An 11,212-nucleotide genomic window follows, 5' to 3' on the forward strand; every position below is an offset into this window, starting at 1 on the left:
GCCTTGGTCTCACAGACGAGAAAACCAAGACGTGGAGATTAAACTGTTTGCTATAGGATGGGTAGTGAGTCCCTGAGGGGGAAGACTAGAATTCAGAGCTATTAGACACAAAGGTGCTGCTACTGAATTAAACCCTGGGTTTGTGATCTTCTTTTCCATCTCAGAAATGAGGCTGTCATGATGAAATTCCCACAGACTCCAGGGACCACTGTTATTATTTACCTACTGCATGCAAAACCCTTTATTACAAAAGATGCCAATTATTGTCTGTGCCAATTACTTGATACGTAGTCTTGTTAAATGAGTGGTATGGTCAATAGTATGATTTATTCAAAGGGGAAAGAAATCCTTCCCGGAAGGAAGTGGACTTGAGCTAGCAGCAGGAGGATGGGAAGCAGTGGACGTTGGCTGGGTGCAGAGAAGGAAAGGAGAGTGGAAGAGGGTCCTGAAATGCACAGTGGGGTTGGGACACCACGTGTCCTCAGCAGAGGTCTTACGTAAGAGAGATGTCAGCAACCTCCTAGTACAGGGCAGGTCAGGATTGGAAGCTGGCTCAGGGGATAGTTAGTGCCACACCAGACCAGGTCCAAGTGACCAGTTCTTTGAAGAGGCTGCTCAGATCAACAAACCCCACTTAGGGCAAGTGACTGTCAGAGAAAGTCATGCTAACATGTCAGTAATATGGATGGAGGTCGTTGAAGTCAGAACAAGCAATCAGCTGGTTTTTCCTGTCCTTCTACTCTGTGAAATGAAGAGACTGGTACTAATATTTTTAATGCACATTAAAAACAAAAATGAAATAATATGTTGTTCTATTAAATTTGCACAAAAATTTTTCAAATGTTTAATGCTTACTGTAAGAGTGCTATAAAACAGACATTGTTATATTCACTGATGAGGACATAAATTGGACAAACTTTCTGCAAACAATTGTAATTAATTCACTTACTTAACAATTATTGATGAGGCATGTCCATGCTTACCAGGCACACGCCTTTAAAACATCTCGTATTTTTTTCACCCTCCTTTTCCCCAGTGCTCTCTTGGTGCCCACTGGCTTCCCAGAGCATCTCATCACAATATACCCTCAAGAACAACAGTAAATATTTTCCCATATAACCTGAACCCCTAACTACAAGTCAAATATTCCATCTGATACTCACCTAGAAAGAGTGATCTAGTCCAACTCTGAAGCAAAACTGTGATGTCTAATTACATACTATACAAAATGTAGTGGAATTTGTGGGCACTTTGATGGTGATTCTGACTATGCTGAATATTCCCCTTAATCATTGATGTTAGACTCTGACCCTGTCCCTAAGATACTCCTCTGACTCAAGCTCAACCACCTGATGCAGAAAAGCTAAGGTTCACAATCTATTCATGTGTTTCCTATGCAGAGATATTTGCATTGTAAAAGAGGACATTCAGAGGAGCAACAGTTTATCCATAAGGAATAGCTGTTGTAGGTGTGATACTTACTGGGGAGAGGCCTTTTAGCCAGCCTCCTACTGGTACAGTAGGCCTTGAATTCCGTCTCCTTCGGTTTTATTAAAAGAACTGCACTGGTCCAACAAAGTGGTTCAGTCTTGGATGCCCGTATATACATTGCAAATGCTTTGGGAACACTGTTATCAGTGCATTTCTCAATGAATCAAATCAACACTTACTGAGCATCTAATAGGAACCTAGCTATATAAGAACTTTCATATACATATTATCTCATTTAATCCTCACAATCACTTTTGTGAGGTAGGTTTTATAGCTATTTTTATAAATGAGGAAAGTGAGGCTCAAATAACGCTGAGTTGTACAGTTAGTAAAGCAAAGATTTGAACTCAAGTCTGACTGACCACTGAGCTGACTGCAATGAGACAGTGCTTCTAAATTACCTGCCTATAGACGTATGATACCACTTACATACAACCTTTTGATTTGGGCAGGAAAGTTTCCAAGTTCCTTGTATCATCCTTGTAGTACAGATTGCCTAAGAACTCCCTACATCTCTGAGACACTTAGCAATTTGAAAAGCACTTTTAGCTATATTATCTCAATTGACTACCAAAACTTCATAAGGCTGCAGGGCAAATATTATCACTCTCAGTTTTATAAATAAACTGATGACCAGAGAGGGTAAGAACAGACTAAGGTCACAGGGTTGGGAAAAGGTAGACATTCTGTAGCTGGGAATGGTGGGAAATTGACTGGGGAACACCCTGCGACACCACACGGTCCAGGCTTAGACTTTCCATCAATGTCACAAAGCAGCTACCTGTAGAAGAGCCGTCAGCATGGGGTCTACCTATAGCAGCAAAAACAGGAGGTCAAGGTCTGACTTGAGGAGCCTATGTCTTTCTCCTTAGGAAACTATTTCTGGCTCATGCTGAACAGATTAGAACATTCCAAACTCATACCAGGACTTCAGTCAGAATCCAAAATCTTTCTTTGCAATTTCCATAATATTTTTCTCCTTTCTAAAATTGCTCACTTAAAGATCTGCCCATTCCTACCCATTTCTCGGTTAGGTTCCAAAGCACAAAAATTACATCAGGCAAAAATGTATGTGTTTGTTCTCCAAACTACAACAAGCTTGCCTCCCTACCCAGTTTCAGATTCCTCCAGTGTATCTGTGCTTGTAAAGGCTTTATTCATGGTTAAGGAGAGATTAGACAGCATTTGGCTAGAGATCCAAGAACATACAAATTCCAACTTACCCATGGGGACCCCAAGACAGAAAACGCACAGGGAGAAATAGCAAGAGTGAAACAAGATACCCCTTTCTTATTAGCCAGATGTGAAAATCTTAGATGAATCCTATTTCCCATACACTGGGGTGGACCACAGGGAAATCCCACTGACCCTTATTCTATATTTATGTTCCAGGAGTAATAGTGACAACCTTGGATTTCATCCCTGAAAACTTTCCCTCTGTCGACCTGCCAACACATACCAAACCGTATCTTCAGAGGCCACAAAAACTGACATTCAACATATAAAGGGAACAAAATGGGGTTAACACAGAGCTACCACGATGCTCGGTCCAGGCCTCTCTACCCTGCCTGCCGCTTCAGACAACGTACAACTTAACAAAGCTACCAACAGAGTCAGCAGAGAGCAGAGAAAACTTTTACCACAAGATAGGAATGAGCATCTATAATGGCAGATTCCCCTAATGAAATGGAAGGTCTTAGGGGGTAAATGCGTGAGTGAGGCCCACAAACCCTCCAGCACCTCGGGGCTGGATATACCAGTCCAAGATTTAAACAGATAGAAAGCACCTCTTCCGTCCTTGAGAGGACAGATAAACATAATAAAAAGGAATGTGATGCCCGCTTTTTAAATTTCTCTTTTCAGTCACTTGTCGGCCATCTATTTCCTAAATGTTACAGGAACTTAATGCTACAATAATTCAATATGCAGGAAGATGCAGTCAGCCCTGAATACCCAAGATCCAATCATTGAAGCATATACCACTGAGATTTTTAGTTACTGGTTTGAATGTTCTTTTGTGGCCACTCTTCTATGGAGTTTGAAACTTCTCCAACCCCTATCTTGTTAATTCCATGCATTAAAGATTGAAATGCATCCAAATTTCTTTTCCAAAGAAACATGTTATACCAAGGATGATTATTACATTAAAATCTGGAAGCACACAAGCTGGAGCCTGAGATACTTAAATTATCCTTTTTAAAAAGTATGCAATAGGGCTTCCCTGGTGGCGCAGTGGTTGCGAGTCCACCTGCCGATGCAGGGGACACGGGTTCATGCCCCGGTCCGGGAAGATCCCACATGCCGCGGAGTGGCTGGGCCCATGAGCCATGGCCGCTGAGCCTGTGCGTCCGGAGCCTGTGCTCCACAATGGGAGAGGCCACAACAGTGCGAGGCCTGCGTACCGCAAAAAAAAAAAAAAAAAAAAAAAAGTATGCAATAATATTTTCCCTGTTGCCCTTATATCTCATGGAATCACAATGCTAGAAAGCAAACCCAGGGAACTGAGTGTATTTCTTAGCTTACTTTGAATACGACTCATTTTGAATGACTCTTATTGGAATCTCAGACTTACAGAAGGCACCCTGAAGTCACAAACAGGTTGCTCACAAGTGTGTTTTCCTTGATCTGCACAAGGGTTTTACATTTTAAAAAATGTGTTGCCAACATTCAAAGATCAGGACATTTCTCAGAAGAAAAGTGGGATCCTTGGCTTTCCTTTTAAAACCAGAAGCTCTGGCCGTGCTGTGCAGTGTTCCCACGTGGCCAAAATCAGCCGGAGTGGGAGGAGGGCCGCTCCCCGCAGACAGGCAGGGGACTCCAGCCCCCCAGCCTGCCCCCACCACCTGGCCCGACCCCTCCCAGACCTTGGAGGCATTTTAGTTTGTGACCCCACTCCCAAGCAATGGTTCTCACCTGAGGGTTTTATCAGAATCACCTGGAGAGGACCCTTCACCCTCCCCCGCTACCTTCATCACAAATACATATGGAGAACCACTGCCTCAAATAGCATCCAGTCCATCAGAGAAACAGAAAAAATGTGTTACTTCTATTTACCTAAAGATATAAGTTTATGTTCTACTCTTACCACTGAGGCAAAAACAGATTCTACTACAAAGTGTGCCTGACAATCAAAACCTTCCATCAATTTGCCTAATACATTCAAACAACCAACCAATACAGAGAAGGGGGAAAAAAAGTCTTTCAAGATACTTCATTTTACCCTGATAAAACTGGTAAAAATGTCTTAGTCAAAATAATCAAAGTGGCTAACTATCATCCGGGATCAAGTTTGACTCTTGGAGTTTTATCCCACGCTTTACAGCCTTGCTGGGAAAACCTTTAAAAAGTGGGGTCGGTGGTGGGAAGCGGGTTCCTAGCCAAAGCAATCAGTTCTATGAATCCATTTATTAGAGCTGAGATCCTCATGTCTTAAAACCACCACCTTTGCAACAAATTCAGAAACAGTCCAAGTCCCTAAGCCCAGTGCAGACTAACGCTGCCCCGGGTGTGGACCACAGACCAGCAACATCAGCATCATCTGAGAGCTTGTTTGAAATGGAAACTCTCAAGTCCCATCCCAGACCTACTGAATCAGACGCTCTTGGGGTGAGACCCAGTGAGCCGCAGTTTAACAAGCCCTCCAGGTGATCCTGATGTGTGCTAACATTTGAGACTCATGGGTAAGGGTCTTCTAGAGAGCCGAAAACATCCAGATTCCTGGGCCCCACTCCCAAGTGCATTTCTAGCAAATTCCAATGCAATACTGCTGCTATGAGTAGCGTTGCTCTAGACTCGTGGATCTCAGCCCTGACTGCACAGTAGAATCACCTGAAAAGGAGAAAAAGGGAGAAAGCGATTACTTCCCAGGCCCCACTCCAGACCGCCTGAAGCAGGAATCTCTAGGGATAAGGGACCCTGGTTTTTAAAAGCCCACCAGGTAATTCTAATATGCAGTCAAGTTGAGAGCCCCTGCTCTCAACCCAGTTGATCTCCACAGTCAATTTTAGCTCCCCTAACACATCGATGTACTCATGTGTCTTCTCTCTGGAAATGTTCTGAGACTACTTCTGTCTCAAGAGATAGCCATGACCAACGATCTCAGCTGTAGGAGTAAGCATTTCAAAGAGCAGCCTCTCATCAGTTTGGTAGAAACTGTCCCCAGCAGTCATTTTCTGACCCATGCTTGGGTTCATATTTGAAGATGGTGTTATCTGGGGATAACTGCTAAGGGACGATGTCAGCAAATTGTTCCTGCCAGTAGGTGGAACCCAGAGCCGTGAAAGTCAGACATCCTCCAAATAACACATTCCATGGCAAAAACTAAATGTTTTGGCTGAGGACAAGACACACAGATGTTCTAATATTCTCAATACCAATGCAGTTTCCTTCCAAGCAGCTTCAACAACTCCAAAAGAGATTTGTTTAACCCCTTAACTAAAGTCAGGGAAGCCATCAATATGGCGGCAGAGGTCAGAGGACAGTGTACACAGCCTTAAAACCTCCTTGAGCCTCAGGTTAAGGCAGGAGCTGCTGGAGGAGATGACCCCTGACTGTACAAAACCACTTTAGGGACTTTAAAAAAGCTATGATGAGAAGAAATGTAGGTAGATGCCAATATCTGCCTGAAACGTTTCTTAAAAGATTTCTAAGGAAAATTCCATAGGCCCAGTGGATCAAAGTATCCTCAGACTTGAGTTTTTCCTGAAGAAGTGTGTACTAGTGACAGCTCATCAAACAAGGGGAAGGATTAAGATGGAAACAAAATGCATATTCATATGTAATAACTGGGTAAAAAGACACTGTAGGAGAAAATATTGATAAACAAATATTTTCCTAGAGAAAGTGGTATGTATATTTTAGCTTCATAAAAATACACTTGAAGGGAGGGGGGAACTTTTTTTTTTTCCATTTTGGCTTTATTAGAACAAGAAGAGACTTTGTATCTCTCATCAAAAGACACCCAGGCCCTTCTGTCATGTCTGAGAAACTATTGATTCCTCTATTAAATTGTGCTACATGGAAAAATCTTGACAAGAGCAATATCATTTATTAGACTAACAAATATGTTAGTTGAACCAGCTTTGGAGACTTCTAAAATCCATTATACAACTGCAGCTCTTTTTCAGAGACCAGGATGTATTACAGAGACCAATTCTCAGGACACAGTATGACTAATTTACTTGCACATTCCAAGAGACCATTATTTCTTAGGAAGAGCAGAAGAATTATAACCTTCAACTTTGGGGGAAATCACCAACAGCTGATGTGTCTATACTGACTATGTCAACAAGCTGGTCCTAAATATCCTAATATTTCCATTCTCAGCATTTTCTGACACTAAAAGTTTTATAATGGGAAAAAACAAGAGGAGAAACTACAAAGAATATAACTGACAGGTAATCTAAGCTACTTTTGGAGGAAAATAAGCGATTAATATGTGTAGTTTCATCAAACCTCCACCTGCCCGTTCATACCTCATCTAAACCACTCCTCACCCTGTTTCTGTTCCTTCTCTTCTGTGGAAGATGAGACTGTGGGGCCTTTATAAGACTTCAAATAATACACTCTACTCCTGGCCATATGCACTGTCCTCCATGGCAAGCAAGATATGCCAAACTCAGAGAATCATAGCTCTAGAAGATGCTTCGAAGTTCACCTTGTCCAACCACTTCCCTTTGCAGGAATGAGACCCAGAAGGAAAGAGACTCAATAAGACACAATAAATCGATGGCATAGCCAGGCAATCTGGCCCCCATGACATGTGCTTCCCATCTGTCTGCTACACAGGCTCCCTTCGTCTATTACAAATATAGTAAAAAAAAAAAAAAAAAAAAAAAAAAATCAGGTTCTATCTCAACTTGCTTCAGTCTGAGGCCAACCTGGAACACTCACCTGGAGTCCTTCTTCATACTATCAAGAAACTAAACTGATCACTCCTTAGGATCAAAGTAAGTGGTCAGTGCCTAGATCCTGTGCAGAGAATCAAATGCATGTCCTTCTGAATGCACCCCCAGCTCTGCTGAACTGTGTGCTGAGATTGGTGGGGTCTTTGAGGGCGCTGACTCCTGAAGGGAGAAAGGGAAGTTTCTGGGGCTGCCTGGTATCTCCCAAGTACAAGATGGCTGGCTTGACTTTCTGCCAGCCCTTTCCAGGCTCTGGAAGAAGTGCTCAGGACAACAGGAGGATTTTGTGATAAATCCCCAGTGAACCCAGAAGGAGGAGCCAAATTCCGTTGCCTTCATCTATATCCAGACAAGAAGCTCAGAGCCAAGCAGACCCGGCAGTCGTAGCAGCATCCTTGGTCAGCATCTGCTCTGTGTGGCGCAGCAGGACACAGGACAGCAGCTGGAGCGAGGTGGGCAAAGAGGGCACAGGAGGCAGGGAGGGGGATGAGGAAATAAGAGAATGTAAGTGAAAAAGAAGGGAGAACACATGAGGAAAAGGGTTGAGTTCTGAAAAAGAACTGTGGAAGAGTCTTCTAATGCTCACCCAGATCCTGTTCTCCTTGCCTTCTGGGACCTTCTGAGCCCATGGAGGGATGACCCTTCCCAGCCTGTGGGTGGGTCCAAGTGACTAGTCCACTCCAGAGTGGGTGGATGTGACATGGGGTGGGATGTTTCATTCCAGCATGAGCCCCTCGGGGGCTCCATACCCAGCCTAGGGGAGAGTGGCCACCCTTGCTGCTGTGGGCAGCACCTAAGACAGAAGAACCCTGGAATGCTGAGCCAACACATGGAAGACATTTGTCCTGGAGTGACACCCATATTTACAGAAATAAACTTGGCTGAATCAAGCCACTGAAAATTAGAGGTGGTTTATTTCTTCAGTATAACCTAGCCTATCCTCATTAAATTATAGATCAAGAGTAGGAAGTAGAAGAAATAAGAGAGAAAGAAGAGAAGCAAAGGGCAGAGGGGAAGAGAGTGGGAGAAAAAGCAAAGAGGGAATGTGGGGGCCAAATGCAATGGCCTCTCGTGTAAATTGCCTTCATCCCTGTTCGATGAGCTCTAGGAGCACAGGAAGAACACAGGCAAATGTGCCCAGGAACAACCCCCAAGGGAGAAGTCACTGCTCATGGGTGCCACGTTTACCACCATAATGTGTTTGTGGTCATCTCCTTGCTGAGTCATGCTTCATGTAATGCACATGTGTTTGTTCATTAAATATTATATTACTAAATGCTGGACACTGTAGTAAGCAAAAGGGATATGGAAGAGACCAAGACAGACATGGTCCCTGGCCCCATGGAGCTTGTAAACTATTATTTCCTTCCCTTTAAACTCTGCAGGGAACTCCATGCCAATATTCCACCTGGAAGAGAGACAAGAATGACTGCAAACTTCAGCCACCAGGCAGTGATGAGTTTGAGGAAAGAGCTCCAGAGGATGCACTGGCTGGTTCTGCCAGGAACCTGCTGTGTTGGGACCATGGTAAGGAACCTGGAAGCTCTGAGGGTCAGTTTCTTCATCTCTGACATAACGAAGGGAGACCCAATGCCACTTTCAACTCTAATAATAGTGGTAATAATAACAGCACCAATAATAGCAGCTGACATTTATTGAACAGGTACTACATGCCAGGCACAGAGCTTGGATTAGTGCATTTAATCTTCACATCAACCCCGTAAGGCTGGCATTACCATACCCATTTTGCAGATGGCTAAACTGAGGCTCAAAAAGGTGAAAAAACTTGCCCAAGATCACAGAATTCGTAAGTGGTGGAGCTGTAATCTGGAGGGAATTCCTACTGAGTTCTGAGCACACACCCTTAACCACTCTGCCAAAAACTACACCATAAAGTGTATCTATTACTGTGGTAAAGGGAAAATTAAACACTGACACAAAGCAGATGTGTTCTTTTACACTCTCTTGAGATGCTAATACTCCACCCACCCCTACCCCAGAAAACAGTCCTAGAGAGATAAAGTGCCTACTGGAAATGAAGTTTAACCATCGTTTTCCATCTCTTCTGAGAAATGAGGGGCTTTTGTTCTGGCTGTATATGGTTCTTGCTCTGTGTTGATCTGGTCTGTGTTGATTTAGTCCACAGAAAGGATAATATGATTCTTCCCTCTAGACATCACCCCATCTTTCTCGGCTCCTATGACTCTTGGGACAACCTCCTGTCCCTCCTTAGCCACACCTGACCAGCTAGGTCATTGGCCATCCCTGCACCACACCCATTTGCAGCCTGGGTCCCTGCACTCTTCAGGGCCAGACATATTTCACCTGAAGCACCTCTGCCCATCACTCTATTTCAGCCAGTGCTGGTTACTTGTGTCCCTGTCTGTCCTAAAAACTAATAAGAACATAAACCAACAAACAATTTCAGACATTCTTCTCTAGGCTTGTAATGGAACTGCAGGCTAGCTAGGTATTCAGTGAATCTTGGGATCTGACTTTTTAATTAAAAAATGGTTTCAAAAAGCACTTGAGTAGAAATTCTAAGTAACTGCCTGCCAACTCCAACTACCATGCCTAAGAACCCAACAACAAGGAGATTTGTATGCAGAGGAAACAAGACTTTGACTGCAGCCTTAGAGGGGAAAGACACTTTAAAATGTGTAGCCTGGAGGGTAGGCTGCATGTGGTACAGCACAGCTGGACAACTTTATCCTAACCAAGAGAGCCCATTCTGTTGGAGGGTGCATACACAGCCTCAGGCCCATTCTGTTTGTCTGCACATTGTATGTGGTGCAATGTCTAAAAAAAAAAAAAAGGGTTAATCTGCTGTCAGTATTTTTTAAACAGAAGACTTCACAGAGAATCCAGATTTCAGACGTCTTGACATCAGAAGATCTGGCAAAACTCTGAGCCTACATCCCCCCAGGGCTAAAATGGGACAGAGCCTGAGCACCACAGTCCCCACCATTCCCTGATGGCTCACACCCTGGCCTGTTTGTCTTTTTAAGTTATCTCCCTGGATCCTGCAAGGCCCTTGAGTCAGCATGCTGATTCCTCATCGCTCGCTGACTGGGGAGCAAAGGAGATTATGGACAGGTTTTACGTGGGTGTACATGTACCCCATGTCCTTTTAAACACCTGATCCGGTCACTCATGTCTCCTGTAACTTGCTCTCCACTGAGCATTGCTACACTGGCCCTAATAGAATAAGGCTCACCCAAAACATGGGTCTGAGGCTAGCGTCCCATTCCCAAATGATATTGCTGGTTATCTACATGGGGCCCTCACTTCTGAGTTCTACATGCAAATCTATAAGGACATAAAGCAAATTAGTGGTTAGCAAATGGGGCTGGGATCAAGAATGGGGATTGACTGCAAGTGGACATGGGGGAATCTTTCAGGAAGGATGAATATGTTCTAAAACTGGATATTGGTGATGGCTGCACTACCCTGTAAATGCACTAAAAATCATTGAATAGTACATTAAAAACAGGTGAATTTTATGGTATATTCACTATACCTCAATAAAGCTATTTCTTTAAAAAAGAATCATTATGGCTGCTTCATGGAGAATAAACTAGAGGAGGACAGAGGTGAAATCAGGGGTCCCACTTTAAAGGCTTATATTATTGTCCAGGAGAAAGTCAACGGGGACTTGGACCACGATGGTAGCAGTGGAGGTGGGTGGGGCATGGTCAGACACTGGATGTGTCTGCAAGCAGAGCAGAAAGAATTGGCCAGTGTGAGAGAAAGAAAAAGCAAGGTGACACCAAGGTGTTTCTTGGGAGAATGGAGTTGTCGTTTACCGAATTGGGGGA

Source organism: Mesoplodon mirus (genome assembly GCF_964341445.2).
Source record: "Mesoplodon mirus genome assembly, chromosome: 8".
Taxonomy (NCBI): domain Eukaryota; kingdom Metazoa; phylum Chordata; class Mammalia; order Artiodactyla; family Ziphiidae; genus Mesoplodon; species Mesoplodon mirus.